The sequence below is a fragment of the Macaca nemestrina genome, chromosome X, assembly GCF_043159975.1.
Source record: "Macaca nemestrina isolate mMacNem1 chromosome X, mMacNem.hap1, whole genome shotgun sequence".
Taxonomy (NCBI): Eukaryota; Metazoa; Chordata; class Mammalia; order Primates; family Cercopithecidae; genus Macaca; species Macaca nemestrina.
This window is the reverse complement of record NC_092145.1, coordinates 2,965,021-2,980,852: the sequence shown is the minus strand read 5'-3', so window position 1 is coordinate 2,980,852 and position 15,832 is coordinate 2,965,021.

Below are 15,832 nucleotides of genomic sequence, written 5' to 3'. Positions count from 1 at the left end.
TTTCTGGCTTCATACAATGGCTGGCCTACATCTCCATCAAAGCACTTCCTCTGTCACAGGGCAACCATCTGCTTAGCTGCCCAGATAGAACTCTACAAACTGTTTTGCTCCTCAAGGACTTTTGATTCGTTACCTGTTCCAGGGAAGTAAGGGTGCCCAGTTCGTGTGCCAAGACTCCAAGGGCATTGACAGGAGAAAGCCACCAACTCATTGGCCAGCTGGGGGAGCCCCAGAGAAAAGAGGCCATGGCCAAGGGCACTCAAGGGCAGTTAGCAGAGCCAGGGCTGGACCACTAGCTCGTGATCCCCTAGGCCAGCACACCCCAGGTCACCCATTCAGATCCAGGGAGCCTAATGCCACATAGGTGCCCATGCGGGAAGGAGGCAGTCAGGATATGGGCTCCAACCTGAGGTTCTCTTAACATGAAGGGCTGAAAAAGCACAAATGGATCATTAGGAACTGTAAGAAAGAAGATATGTTGGCAGACACTAGAACCTTCCATTCCAGTATGTACCTATTTTCACCAGCACTGCCTAGTCATTGATCGTGGAAGGCTCCAAAGGATGGTGGACCCAAAGTCAAGACTCTGCCAGCTCTGCCTCTTACCGGCCCTAGGAGGTTTGTTCATATTAACTCATTCGGCCCAGAGAATTTCCCAGAGAACTTTCTAGAGCGACTGGGGTAGGGGAGAAAAGGAGGGAAGAGGATGGAGGCCTCTCACCTTCTTTTGTCCTGTATCACAGCCTGGCTCCCAGCAACACTTTTGGGATGCCTCTTGGAGCAGGTGCTGGGAGACATGCACACCACTGGCGTTGTTCTCCATGGTGGGCAGGGGGAACATCAATTCAAAAACTTTTAACTGGGCATCTGCTGTTTCCAAAGGGATGCAGAAGTGACCAAGATAGAGCCCTTGCCCTCAAAGAGCTCACAGTCCCATAGAAGAAATGAAATGCAGACATTAATAACCCAAGCGCTCCTTCCTTTAAGAGCGGAGGTCAGCAAACTATGAACTCAGGCTCCAATCTCACTTGCCACCTGCTTTTGTAAATACAGTTTCGCTGTCACACAATCACATCCATTTACTTATGTATTGTCTAAGACTGCCTTTTCACTACAATAGCAGAGTTGAGTAGTTATGACAGAGGCCATTTGACCTACAAAGCCAGTCAAAATATTGACTATCTTGCCCTTCATAGAAAAGGTTTTGTGATGGAAGAATGAGGTCAGAGAAAAAAAGAAGAAAAGGAAAGGTTTGTCAACCCCTGCTTAAGAGTGACTGAGAGGCCATGAGCACATGATGCTCAGCATCACTAATAATTAAGGACGTGCAAGTCAGTACCACAGTGCAACATCACCTCACCCCATTAGGATGGCTACTATCAAAACAAAAAAACAGGCCGGGCACAGTGGCTCATGCCTATAATCCCAGCACTTTGGGAGGCTGAGATGGGCATATCACTTGAGATCAGAAGTTCGAGACCAGCCTGGCCAACGTGGTGAAACCCTGTCTCTACTAAAACTACAAAAAAATTAGCCGGGCATGGTGACAGGTGCTTGTAATCCCAGCTACTCGGGAGGCTGAGGCAGGAGAATTGCTTGAACCTGGGAGGCAGAGGTTGCAGTCAGCCAAGATCACACCACTGCATTACAGCCTGGGTGATAGAGCTTGGACTTGATCAATCCCTGGAGGGTGACAGGGTGATATTTGTGTTTGGATGGTGGGGAGAGTGCAGGGAGAGGGACCAGAGGTGGGGCACCAGTGGGGAACTACCTCTAGTCCAGGGGAGAGACGATAAGAGTGTGTCTGTCCTGAGGAACTGGCAGTGGGGCTATGGTGCAGACATAATGGAGAGATGCTTCTGTGCAAGAATGAACCATCCATGGTGATTGATTGGATGTGGGGCTAAGGGAGGGGAGGGGAAAAAGAGAATTAGGAGACTGAAGCTTAGAAGAATTGGTGGCCAACCATGCCTTCTGCTGAGCTAGGGACCCAGGAGAGGGCGAGATCTGGGCAGCAGCAAGGAAGAAGCCGAATTCCATTCTGGCCATAATGAGTTGAATGAACCTTGGCAGTTTCCAGGTAGAAAAGTCTAGAAAGCAAGAGATAGTTGCTTCAGACATCTTGGCTTATTGCTGCTACCGAAAGCCACAGGAAAAGCAGGAGGATGAAAAAATGGTACCCTGAGACTTAAGAAGTGAACCAAATACCCAGGTGTCAAGGAAAGCTAGGGAGGAGGGATCAAGCTTGAAAGGATGGTCAGCAGCGTGGGTGGTGCTGGGAAGTTAAAAGAGGCTGAAGACTGAACAAGGAAATGTCTCTGAAATCTAACACTGAACACCCACTTTATAATTGGCCTTGTGCTGGGGATAAGAGCCACCGTGGTAGACAGTCTATCCAAGAGCCTTTCCAGAGCTCCTGATCTAGCTAAGGGAAAGAACCACAATTGATTCCAGCTGAGCTAAGTGGCCCCAGGGAAGCTGGAGCATAGACTATTTGGCAGTACACTTGTGCCCAGCATGGATTTTCATACCCTGCTCATGGACTTGTGTCCTTCATCCTCCCTTCCATATTCTTCCTTGATGGTGCTCTTCTCAACTGTAGATTTTCTTAGACCTTTCAGGGGCCCATCCAGCTTCTGACCCAGACAGTGCTAGCCAGGCTGTGGGCACTCTAGGTTTGTTGAGTGGTTTTGACGGGAGGAGATTAGAGGAAAAGCCAAAGATGAATGCTGAGCAAAATGACAGGAGCAGGGTTGTGGGAAGGAGAGTGCCTCCTCAGTCAGCCAACGCCTTCCCAGGTGGTCAAGCACTTTCTCCTTGGATCCTCAACAAGCCTGTTGAGTCCAGCAGGGTCTCGCATTATCCCCATTTTGTATAGAGAAGCCCAAAGCTTCAGACAGGGAAAGGGGCTTTCTGAAGATGCACAGTGAGTTAGGGACAGCATCCTTTTCCTCAATGGCCTTCTACTCTCTTGGGATAATGTTGAGTGGCCTGAACTCCTTGCCTATTCACTGGCTGGGAACACCGGATGTATTCCTTTCCTATGGCTGCTGTGTCAGATTACCACCAGTTGAGTGGCTTAAAACAACGCAAATGTATTATCTTACAGTTCTGGGGGCCAGAAGCCCAAAATCAGCTTCACTGGGCTAAAGTCCAGGAGTTGGAAGCTCTGAGGCTTCTGGAGGCTCTGAGGGAGGAGTTCCATTTTCTTTCCTCTTTTGAGCTTCCAGTGGCTACTTGTTTTCCTTAGCTTGTGGCCCCTTCTTCCATCTTTGAAGCACATTACTCTAATCTCTGCGTCTATGGTCACATTTCCTGCTCTTCTGTAGTAAAATCTCCCTCTGACTTTCTCTTATGAGGACACTTGTGATTACACTTAGGGCCCACCCAGATAACCCGGGATAATCTCCCCATTTAAAGATCTTTAAATTGATTGCATTTGCAAAGTCGCATTTGCCATATAAGGTAAGAAGAGTAACAGGTCTCAGGGGACCTTCATGTGGCCATGAAGCTGGCTAAGAGAGGCAAAGCCCTTGGGTAAAGTGCCGCCTCACAAAAGACCTTGCTTGGCTTCAATAGGCTGAGGACCTTGAGCAAACTCTGCTAGATCCCTACAGCCCTGTCTGCCAGAACTATCCAGATCACTCACTGGGCTGGTTTGGCACCAGCCAATGATTGTGAAAACTGTACAGAAGTCACCAATAGGATGGTGCCAACTTAGTGCTAGAAAATGTAGGAGGATCGGCAGGGCAGGTTCAAAAAGGCCCAAGAATCCAGCGGCCCAGGTGAGCAAGTGCCTGTACCAGCACTGCCTCCAGGCTCGGGACTGGGGCTTCCGATCCTGGGTCTGGACTTCAGGTCCTGCAGGGGAGGGACTCAGACTTACACATCCTCTTTGTACCTTGTTTGCTGCTGGGATTAGAATTTAGGGGAGTGAAGTTCAGGGACTAATCTAAGGCCTCCCAGCCAAAGGTCATCTAGCCACAGCCCAAACAAAGGGGCTTCTGACATGGTCCTAGGTGGTACTGAGACCAAGCCTGCAGAGACTGGACCCTGTGAGAGAGGCAAGGCAAGGCCCCAGGGCACTGCAGGCTGTTCAGGTGAGGGCATCTCATGCCACCGTGGAACCAGGAGCTCCCAAGGTCCCCGTTCTGTTAGCAGTGTCTGATTGTTGAGTGTCTAATTGCTCACTTCTCCAAAGCCAGCTCTGGCTCAGAACCCTGGGTGCTGAGACACTGCCTTTGGTGAGCATGAGCTGCTCAGGAGCTTTAGAGGGACTCCTGCTGAACTGGGGGGCCTCTCTCTGCAATGCCTTCTGCCCTGTCTGCCTGCCTGACTCCCACATGTATCTCTATGGGCTAGTAGCCTGGTCGAGTGAGGCTCCCCTCTGTGCCTGTCCAGCTTGGCACCAGCTAATGATTGTGTCCAGGAGCTCTGGACCTACCTCTTTCTAGACCAAGGAGTCCTCAAAGGCAGGGCCTGCTGGGAGCCTCCCTGTGACCCCTGCAGTACCAGCACAGGCATTCGTGCCATGAGTTGACTAGAACTGAAGAGAAGGGAGAAGCTTCCTGGGGGTGAGCAAGAGGAGGCCTGAGAGCCCAGGAATAATGGGAAAATAGTAATGGCCCAGGGCTAAAGGAATCCTCCAGAATCCGAGTTCTGTGGATCCAGGTTGGCCTGGGACTGCCTGAGGATGGGGCAGGCCCTGCCCAGAGGTCTCTTGGAGCCAGCCTCCAGCACCTCCTCAGCCTGACCTTCCTCCTTCAGTGTTTAGACCTGAGAGAGCAGGCTACGGGTCACGTAGGTCAGCCCTGGATTGCTTACACAAGTGGGCCAAGACTCCAAGACGAGTTGAGATTTGGCCAAGGTCTTTGAAGAAGGAATGCCCATTCTTGAAAGAAGAGCTATTACAACTTCTGTCTCCTTCTAGAGTCTTCTTTCCAGCTCTTCCTAGAAAAGCATGGCCCTCTTAGTCATTCTCAGGCTCCTGTGCTGAGAACAGGAGTGAGGAAGGGAAGCTCACAAGAATGAAGCACCCACTGGCCACTGGAGATCAGATGGGCACTATTATATATGTTGGATAGTATTCCTCCAAAAAATATGTTGAAGTCCCAACACCCAGTGCCTGTGAATGTGACCTTATTGGGAATGAGAATCTTTGTAGATATAATCAAGTTAATATGAGATCATTAGAGTGGGCACTAATCCAACATGATGGTGTCCTCATAAGGAGAGACAGAGACACAGACACATGTGGGAAGACAGTCACGTGGAGATGGAGGCAGAGACTGGAGTGATGCAGCCACAAGCCAAGAACACCTGGGGCTACCAGAAGCTGGAGGAGACAAGGATCCTCCTCTAGAGGCTCCTGAAGGAGCATGGCCCTAATGATACCTTATTCTTAGACTACCGGCCCCAGAACTGGGAGATAATTCATTTCTGTTGTTTCCAGCCCCCCAATTTGTGGTACTTTGTTCCAGCTACCCTAGCAAACTCATACAGACACTTTCACAAATGTCTCACAACAGCCTCGCAGCCAGGCAGAGGTGGCAGCATCAGCCCCGTCTTCTCATTCTAATGTCAGCTTCTTGCATTACCTCTCCAGGCTTGCCACCACCCCAACTGTGAATAAACAGTGCTCCTCATCTTCAAAGCCCTTTGGAAATACTAATTAACTCTCGGCTAATTAGATGAAAGAACGTGAAGCTCTAATGACATCATCTCCATTCTGTGCCCAGATCTAGCCACAGGCGAAATCTGGGACTGCTGGGCTATAAGCCTTGTCTTGTGGAAACATGTTGTGCCCACGAAACATGGCCGGGGATGGCTTTCCACTCACTTTAGCTCCATGGGCTTCAGAAAACAGCCAGCTGTGGGCATACTTGGCCAATCAAGCATGCATAACACAAACGGTTTCTGTGATTAAGAGTTTGTGTGGGTGTGTGTGCGCGTGTGTGTGAATCACATACCTTTGCACTCTGCACATCACCGAGATTGTCTTATTGGCCGTTCTAAACAGAAGCTTACAAAAACATGTGTACTTTCAAATATTCCTCAGAATGCCACCCTGTGATCCTGAGGGCCTGTGTACCCCCTGCCTTGTAGAACCAAGAAGAATCCCTCTGCGTCCAGGGCCCCAGGGGGTGAGCATCAGTTTTTCTGGGCAAGTAGCTGCGTGCGAGGCCTGGAGGCAGGAGTCTGCAAGTCAGAGGCCGTCTGAGCCAGGAGCCAGAGCTGAGAGAGATTCTGACCAAGGCCAGAGGGCGTGAGGAGGAGGCGCAGGGCTGGGGCTGTCCCCACCACAGCAGGGTCTTTGGTGGACAGACAGTAGGCATGCTGCAGTGGACAGAGGCAGGAGACGAGGGTTAGAATCCTGCCTTTGACTGTGCCACTCATTCACCTGGACGACAGTGACAGGCCCATTCCAGGTCTCCCTGACTCCATGCGGTCTCTCCATCCTCTACCCTATGGCCAGAAGCACCATCCATGCACCAGGCAGATCTGCTCCTGGCACTGAACACTAAAATCCTCACCCGTGTGTCCCACGGGATGGACTTGAACATGACGGGTACTACAATGACCGTCTTTGTTCAATAACAAAGAAAGAAAGAAAGGCCATTCCTGCTCAGTTATCTTTCAATCCTTCAGATCCTGAAAAAAAAATCAAAAAACTAGAAAAAAAAAAAAAAAAAAAACCAAAAACCTCAGAGTTCCATGCTCTTAAGGTTTTTGACTTTGTATTGAAGCATGATATACACTTTAAAAAGTGCATGTCATACGTAAGTGTACGGCTTGATGACTGCTCACAAGGAGAACATATCCATGTCAAAGAACCCAGACCGAGAAACAAGATGGCCACTACCCTGACATCTAGCAGCAGAAATTAGTTTCACCCGTTTTTCTGTTTTATTTAAATGAAATCGGCCGGGCGCAGTGGCTCATGCCTGTAATCCCAGCACTTTGGGAGGCCGAGGAGGGTGGATCACCTGAGGTCAGGAGTTCAAGACCAGCCTGGCCAACATGGCGAAACCCTGTCTCTACTAAAAATACAAAAATTAGCTGGGTGTGGTGGTGTGTGCCTGTAATCCCAGCTACTTGGGAGGTCAAGGCACAAGAATCACTTGAGCTTGGGAGGCGGAGGTTGCAGTGAGCAGAGATCACGCCACTGCACTCCAACCTGGGCGCGACAGAGCGAAACTCTGTCTCAAAAAATAAAAATAAAAAATAAAAACAAGAAATCACTCTATACGTGCTCTTAGGTGTTTGGCTTTCTTCTCTCAACATTATGTTTGTGAACTGCATCCATTTGTTTCTACACTCATTGTCATTGCTATAGAGCATTACATTGTGTGAAGATAGCACAAATTACTTGTTCCTTCTACCTTAATGGGCATTAGGGTTGCTTTTGGCTATAACAAATAGTTCTGCTCTGGGTATTTCTTGGGTATATGTCTTTAAAAACATCCGTAGGCTGTTGAGTGGGAACCTGAAAGTGGGATTACAAAGTCAGAAAGTATGTGTGTATTTGGCTTCAGTGGGTAAGCTGAGTTTCCCAAGTGGTTGTACCAATGTACCCTCCCCACCAGTAAAATATGAGTATTCTAGTTGCCAACAGTTAATATTTTCTGTCTTCTTAATTTTATTTTATTATTTATTTTTTTATTTGTTTTTAGAGACAGGGTCTCACTCTGTTGCTCATGCTGCAGTGCAGTGGTGTGATCTCAGGTCACTGCAGCCTCCCACTCTTGGGCTCAAGTGATTCTCCCACCTTAGCCTCCCGAGTAGCTGGGACAACAGGCGTGCATCACCGTGCCCGGCTACTTTTTTATTTTCTAGTTTTTTGTAGAGAAGAGGGTCTCACTCTGTTTCCCAGGCTGTTCTCAAACTCCTGAGCTCAAGCAATGCTCCCACCTCGGCCTCCCAAAATGCTGGGATTACAGGTGAGCACCACTGTGCTCAACCTGGAGTTGTTTATTTGTTTGATGTATTCTGGATGAGGGTTTTGTTGAAGATGTGTATTGTGAAGATCTGCCACATGTTGAGTATCCTTTCACTTTCTTAACAGTGTGTTTTGATGAACATAAGTTTCTCACTTTAATATGGTTCAATTTGTCACATATTTGGTCACACTCAGCACTTTTTGTGTCACACTTAAGAAATCTTCGGCTGTTGCAAGTTCACAAAGACACTCTCCTATGTTTTTCTTGTAAAAGCTTTATTGTTTTACCTTTCACATTTAGGTCTGCAGTTTGTCTGGAACTGATCTTTTTAAATGATGTGTAGTAAGGATTCATGGACATTTTTTTTTTCCCATATGGGTACCCAATTAACCCAGCACTTTTTGTTGAAAGGCCAATCCTATTCCCACTGCCCTGCCCTGTGGTGCTAGTGTATCTTTAGCTTCTCAAACACTTGCTAACTCCCTGATTTGGTGTTGGAAGTGTTAATGGGTTAAAACAGTTCAGACCCCAGTTATCAATCGAACACTTATCTAGGTGTTGTTGTGAAGGTGTTTTGCAGATGCGATTAAAGTCCTTCATAATTGACTCTAAGTATGGAGATTGTCCTAGATCATCTGTGCAAGCCTCAACCAATCAGTTGGAAGGATTTAAGAGCAGAGCTGAGACTGCCCTGAAGAAGAAGAAATTCTGTCTGTGGATTGCAGTTTGGGCCCACATCCAAGAGTTCCTGCATGCCCTTCCTGATGACCTGCCTTATGGATTTTGGACCTCCCCAGTCAGCCCCCACCACCACATAAGCCAATTCCTTGCATAGATATCTTAATATGTATCTCCTACTGGTTTTCTTTCTCTGGTGGAACCCTGACTGATACATGCCTCCATCTCCCAAACAAGACCCAAATGGTTTTAATAGTAAATTCACTAGCCATTCACCACAGACTAGGCAAAGAGGGAACCCTGATTAATGGGAATGGAATGGAAGAGGAAAATGAGTCTAATCTCAGTCATGAACATAGATTTAAAAAAAAAAAACAAAAAACTCTACAAAATCTTAGCCAAGTGGCCGTATTCAAAAGATCTTATGCCATGACCAAGTTCATGTTGGTATACACTGCAATTGCAAACCAAGTCTTGCCAGGCCAACTCATCTTAATGGAAATGAAGAAATTCAGTTGAGAACGGTGGCAGACCAACAGTCAAACTTTTGAATGAAATGCACTTTAATTCAATGTCCTCATCCTTGAATGTCTTCATATCTTTACTATCCTTGGTACTTTCATGCCCCAGGACCCAAAGCTGAGAAACCAGCTTGAGGAAGTATCCTGGGCCCACAACTGATTTGGTTCCACCCCTACGTCTCTTTCCTAAAGCTCCCTGTCTCACTGTGTCCACCTCACTCAGAAGCAGTAGTCCTCAATCCTTGGAGCACACCTGAGTCTGCAGGGATACCTGTTAAAAATGTGAACTGTCTCCTGGGGCAGGTTAGTTGACCCAGTGGACTCACGTCTCTGAAAGGTTCCAGCTGACTTGCATTGGTGTCCAGGCTCACCCACTTTCCAGCTGTGTGGCTTTGGGCAAATGACCTCCCTGCTCTGAGGCTCAGCATCCTCCTGTGAACCACATAGCCTCCCTAGCCCAAAGGGGAGGGAAGAGTCACAGCTCCTTTGCCCACCAGGCAGGGTGCCGCATGGTGGTAAGGGCAGTAGCCAGTGGGGAGCAAGGGAAGATATCCTTTGGGCAGCCTGGGTCCAGGAAACACAGCTCTGCCTTGCTCAGCCCCAGGAGGAGCCGCACTTCTGTCAGGCTCTCAGCAGGGTCAACAGGAGCCGCCAGGCTAAGTTTACATCCTCCTGAAAGAAAGACAGCCATGGGGCATTTCCTGCTGGGGACTGGTGAATTCCTTGCTCTCCTTGCAAGCAGCCAAACATTCAAAGTGAGGCTGCCAAGTTCAAGTCATCCTCTGATCCTTCTAGAAATATCCTACTAAAAGCCAATCACATGTTTTCTTTCAAATGTGTCATTTTGCACAGATGTTTAAACTCTGGCATAAGCAGCAGGTTGCATCAGCCTCTCTTATATCTAAGGCCTGCAGGATCCCAATAATTTAATGTTGACCAAAGGAAGAAAGCCTCCTTACAAAGTGGCAGAAAGAAGAGGATCTCGAGAGGGTTTTCTCAGGACACCTACTAACAGAAGCACTGTGCATCATGCCCAGCATGTAGTAAGCCCTCAATAAATATTAGCTGTATTATTAGTATTGTTAGCACAGCTCCCATGAACAGTCCCTGATGCCGCATGTAAGTGGCTAATTGAGCAATTTGAACTCAGTGGGGTAATAATCTTGGAAGTTAAGAGCCCGGGCTCTAGAGTAAGACAGCCTAGGTCCAAATCCCAGCTCCACCACTCACTAGCCCTTCCGTGCCTCAGTCTCCTCATCTGTAAAATGGGGATAATAATAGTATTTATGTCATAGGGCTGTAGCAAGGATGGAATGAGATGTTTTCAGTAGAGTGCTTGGGACAGCACCTGACATAAAAAGCATTAAGTCAACATGGACCCTCAAAACACCCCCTTCAGCTGAACTTTGTCAAATCGGCCTTGCCCATCTATTAACAGAATCTTGAGCAAGTTTCGGAAGTTACTGGTGTCTTGCAGTTGTTAAAACTCAGACCAGATTAAAATGCCAATCTCAGACTCAGTTTCATTCTTCCCTACCCAATGCAGTGCAGCTTCCCTGAGCCCCTGGCTGCTCTGAGACCCTCCTGCCACCCTACCCTGTTTGGGAAAATGAAAGGACACGCGCCGGGCGTGGTGGCTCACGCCTGTAATCCCAGCACTTTAGGAAGGCTGAGGCGGGCGGATCACGAGGTCAGGAGTTCGAGACCAGACTGGCCAACATGGTAAAACCCCATCTCTACTAAAAATACAAAAATTAGCTGAGTGTGGTGGCACGTGCCTGTAATCCCAGCTACTCAGGAGGCTGAGGCAGGAGAACTGCTTGAACCGGGACCCGGGAGGCGGAGGTTGCAGTGAGCCGAAATCACGCCATTGCACTCCAGCCTGGGCAACAAGAGTGAAACTCTGTCTCAAAAAAAAAAAAAAAAAGACACTGGCTGTCTCATGGGAAAGGGGGAGGAGTGGGGGAAATATGTGAGCGCTTTTGAAGGCTCTTTGAGACTTGAGTAGGTTTCTGCTCCTTGCCTCAGAGGCATCTTAACAAAGGTGACTCCTGACACCTTCCTGTAGGCTCCTTTCACGTGGGGGATCTCTTTGAGGGGAGCTAGTTGAAGCTCCTTCCTGGCCTTCTCTGATCATCCAACACACACTCAACCATTCCCATACTGTCTAGGTGATATCATGCTCTCCCGTGGCCTCAAGGGGCCATCACTAGCTGCCTCTGCCCCCACGAGCTTGGCCTCTACCCTGGACGGTTCCTCTGAGCCCCCGCCCTGTGATGTCCTAGTGTCAGCTCATCTTATCCACTTGGTTGCCACACAGGCCCCACAGCCTCACTGTCTCCCAAGTGAAAATCAGATCTCTACCCTATTCCCTTCCCCCAACTGTTGCCAGTGGAGTCTCTAATTCCTGAATAAAAGATTTGTGCAAGTAACTAAGACCAGCAGGCCCCTCTGTCTCTCCTTCCCAGCCCAGGCTCCCATTGGGCAAAGCTCATTCCTCGCTATTATGCATACCAAACACCTGTCCTTCAATTTGGGGCTGGGGCAAACAGTTTAACTCTCCAGTCTTAGGAGGAGAGGTCTCCCTTGTCGAAGATGGGAGTGGAGGCCAGGGAACAGGGAGATGAATGTATATCCCAGCTACGTAGGAACATTTCTGCTGGTGCAGGAAACCTACATCAAAGTGGCCACAAGATGAGCTAATAGAAGATGGATAAACATGAGTCCTTATTTACTGCACTTTATATGGAATCTTGACCGTGTAGGGAGGGAAGGGCCTGCCTGTGCCATTCTCCTGCTCCCACCCCTTTTTCCCAAGCTGAGCAGGAGCCCCCTTGGGTCTTGGGATTGACTTTATAGCATTTGAGATTCTTATCTCTTCCTTCTATTCTTTTGAAGTACATGATGACACTCTCTCCTTCCTCTGCCTTTTCCTCTGGGGAAATATAAGAAAGGAATAAAGACTTAAATTTGTCTGGAAAAAAACTGAGTCCAACTTTTACAAGTAGAGAATAAACTACAAACAACTTCAATCTGATGGTCGACTTTCACTGACAAGGCATTTCCTCCTTTCCTCTCCATCTCCATCTCTCCCTCCTTCCCTCTTTTTCTAAACATCTAGCAGCCTCCTTAACTGCCCTGTAGGCATAGCCCTGGCTAATACCTGTGACTGGAGGAGCTCTCAGCCACCTAAGGTAGACATCATTCCACCATGCCAGGATGCAAGCTGTAGGCGAGGCCTGAAGCTCAACAGATCTTGGAATCCCCCTCTAAATGGGTATGGTCTCTGCAGAATTCATGCTCCCCTTCTAGTCTATTCTTCTGAGGACCATCTCTTTCTATTTTTTCCTCAACACCCTCTGCCCCTCCACTGACTCCCTCTCCCATCACTGCTACTCCTCCATCCTCTGGCTACCAGTTTTTGCCTCAGTACTAGACGGCTTTTTACCAGACTGAACTCCTCAGGGTCCAGGCCTGGCTCAAAGCAGGTGCTCAAGACACAAGTATGGGCCACTGGAAGCCCTGTATCATGGAGAGGGAGCAGGGAGTAGGGCTTCAGGAAGCGTCTGCAGGAGTGACGTCATGCAATCCACTACGATTCTGATATTTTAAAACAAATAATATGTATGACTTTTTAAAATGTCATGTAAAAACATGATTTAACCTGTCTTTAAAATATACCAGGTATTTACCAGGTTCGTACTTGTGAACAAATATTGTCTTCATCCAAACGTTAAGAATGGCTAAATGCCATCATGTTCCTTCCTCCAAAGCTACCCTCTTGGAAAAGACAAACTTGTCCAAAGAGGCTGCCTTAGCCTAGAACCCAAAGGACTTTGTCACCTCCATAATTTAGAGACACAGCACGAACAAGCTTTGCCTGCCACCTCACACCCCCGCCACGAGCCTGGCATACTGGGCCATTGCAGATTGGATGGCAATACCGGGAGACATCTAGGTGTGACTGTCTACCTTGAGTTTAGAAATAGGGGCATTTGCAAAATGGCATCTCTTGCTTCTTTCTGTTCTGGAAATGATCATCTTTTGTTCCCTCCAATGCTGACTGAGCATTTGGTGCGTGCCAGCCCCTATATCTGTTACCTAAGACTCAGGGAGGAATATAAGCTGGTTTCTGCCTTCTAGAGCTCATGGGCTGTCAGGTAGACAGAGGAAAACCCAGTCACCACCACATGATGTGCTCATGAAGGGACTGAGTCATGTGTGTTGGCTTGGCAGTCCCTGGTAGCTCAGAAGGGCTACCATGAGGAGGAAGCATTTTCTTCTGGTGGTCTCTGAGAAACAACCTCTCTACACTGTCACCAAGTATAGCAACACCTGCCCGTGTCCCTTCACCTGAGTGAAGTCTTTGTTTGTTTTAGATAATATTAATTCTTTCTCAGTTCAGAGTGGCCCCTGATTCTGCCATACAAGTGTGTAGTAAATAAGTTCACGTTCAGGGTCGCTAAGCCTTTCTGATTTTGCAGTCTTTATTTCCTTCTATCTCTCACCTTTACAGACTTAAAAGTGCTCCACTGGAAACATAGGTTGTTTGTTATCGGAGTTTTTTGGCCTCTGACACCCCTTTGGCTCCTTAGTTGTGCTCCTCAATTTTCTCTGGGCCTTCTGGGGGGCTGGCTTCTCCTTCCCACATGCTTTATAGGAGTGACACATTGCTCTAGGCTCAAGGCACCACCCAGAAGCAGAAGGAACTCTCTCCTGGGCAGCACAGTAACTGGCACGGACTCAACAGCTTGGAAGCTCCCCAGCCAGAGGAGGTCTGGCACAGATTGAACGGGCTTGTTGGGAAGTACTTGGGGGCCTCAGAATGGCTGAGTGGGGTGGGCCCACAGCAGCAGGGGCTGGCAGGGCTGGCTTGAGTGTTAAGAATAACTCTTTTCTGTTGTTGTTTTTACTAGTGCTTTTTTATTACGAAAGTAATACACTGCCATAAAAATTCAAAGAGTACAGAAAGGAATAAAGAGAAAACTCAAAGCATCTTCCCACTCAGCCCACACAAACCCACTTCCTAGAGGCAGCAGCTATGATCAGTTTCGTGTGAAACCTTTAAGATAATTTTATGCATATGCAAATGTAACAAATATAAGAATGCATTTTTTGCAAATTGCTTTTCTTTTCTTTTTTTTTTTTTTGAGACGGAGTCTCGCTTTGTCGCCCAGGCTGGAGTGCAGTGGCACCATCTCGGCTCACTGCAAGCTCCGCCTCCCGGGTTCACGCCATTCTCCTGCCTCAGCCTCCCGAGTAGCTGGGACTACAGGTGCGCACCACCACGCCCAGCTAATTTTTTGTATTTTTAGTAGAGACGGGGTTTCACCGTGTTAGCCAGGATGGTCTCGATCTCCTGACCTCGTGATCCGCCCGCCTCGGCCTCCCAAAGTGCTGGGATTACAGGCGTGAGCCACCATGCCCTGCACAAATTGCTTTTCTTTAAAGGAAAAAAAGATAAGCCCATTTTTTAAAAAGTCAAACACTACAGAAAACACAAAATAAAACACAAAAAATAAAAACAAGGAAAAGACAACTCTCAAAATCCATGTCTTAGAAGATAGCAAGTGTTGACACTCTGGAAGTGTTTCTCAAAGCCTTTGGGCAATTTGACAGAAGTGAAATCACACTACGCTGCCTTGTAAATTGCTTTGATGCAAACTGCTATTTCCCTCTTTCATTCAACAATATATTATTGGCATTTTTCATGCCCCTAACTAGAGATCTAAAATCATCACCTTGATTGATCACATAGTATCCTGTTATTACTTTGGAATGGATCTTCTGATAGAAACTTACCTTGTAATGAGTTTTTAAAAATATCATGAATAATGTTGCAATGAGCATACATGTACTTAGTTATCTCCCCCTGATGCAGTTACTAGCTGAGGATAAATGCCTAGATGCTAGGGTACTGGCAATACAACCCCAAACCACAGTGAGCTGATACTTTCTATCCACTGCATTGAGAAAATAGAACACATCTGACAACACCAAGTGTTGGCAAGGATATGTAGCACTGGGAATTGTTTAGGCAGGAAAGTCAGTGTTCTGTTGTCAGATTGAACGTGAACATACCCTGTGACCCAGCAATTCTGCCCCAGGATATATTATGTAGATGGTTCATGACTTAACAATGGCCAGACTTACGATTTTTCCACTCTACTGTGATGTGAAAGCGATACACATTCAGTAGAAACCAAACTTGGAGTCACATACAACTATTCTGTTTTTCACTTTCAGTGTAGTATTCAATAAGTTACATGAGTTATTCAACACTTTATTATAACATAGGTTTCGTGTTAAATGATTTTGCCCAACTGTAGGCTAATGTAAGCATTCTGAGCACATTTAAGGTAGGCCGGACAAAGCTATGATGTTTGGTAGGTTAAGTGTATTAAATGCATTTTCTACTTAGGGTATTCTGAACTTATGATGGAGTTACATCCCTATAAACTCACTCCACATCTGGGAATGTTAAATGCTGCTAACATGTCCAGTAAAATTCAAAGTGAAAACTGCTCATTGGATTTAGTAACATAGAGGGTGTTGATGACCTTGACAAGAGCCATTTCTGTGTAGTGATGGGAGTGAAAGAGAAGGGAGGAAGGGGACTCTGAGAAAGTGTAGAGAATTCTCTGAAGCATTGTTGCTGTAAGGGGAAGAAGGGGAATGAATGGACAGTAGCTA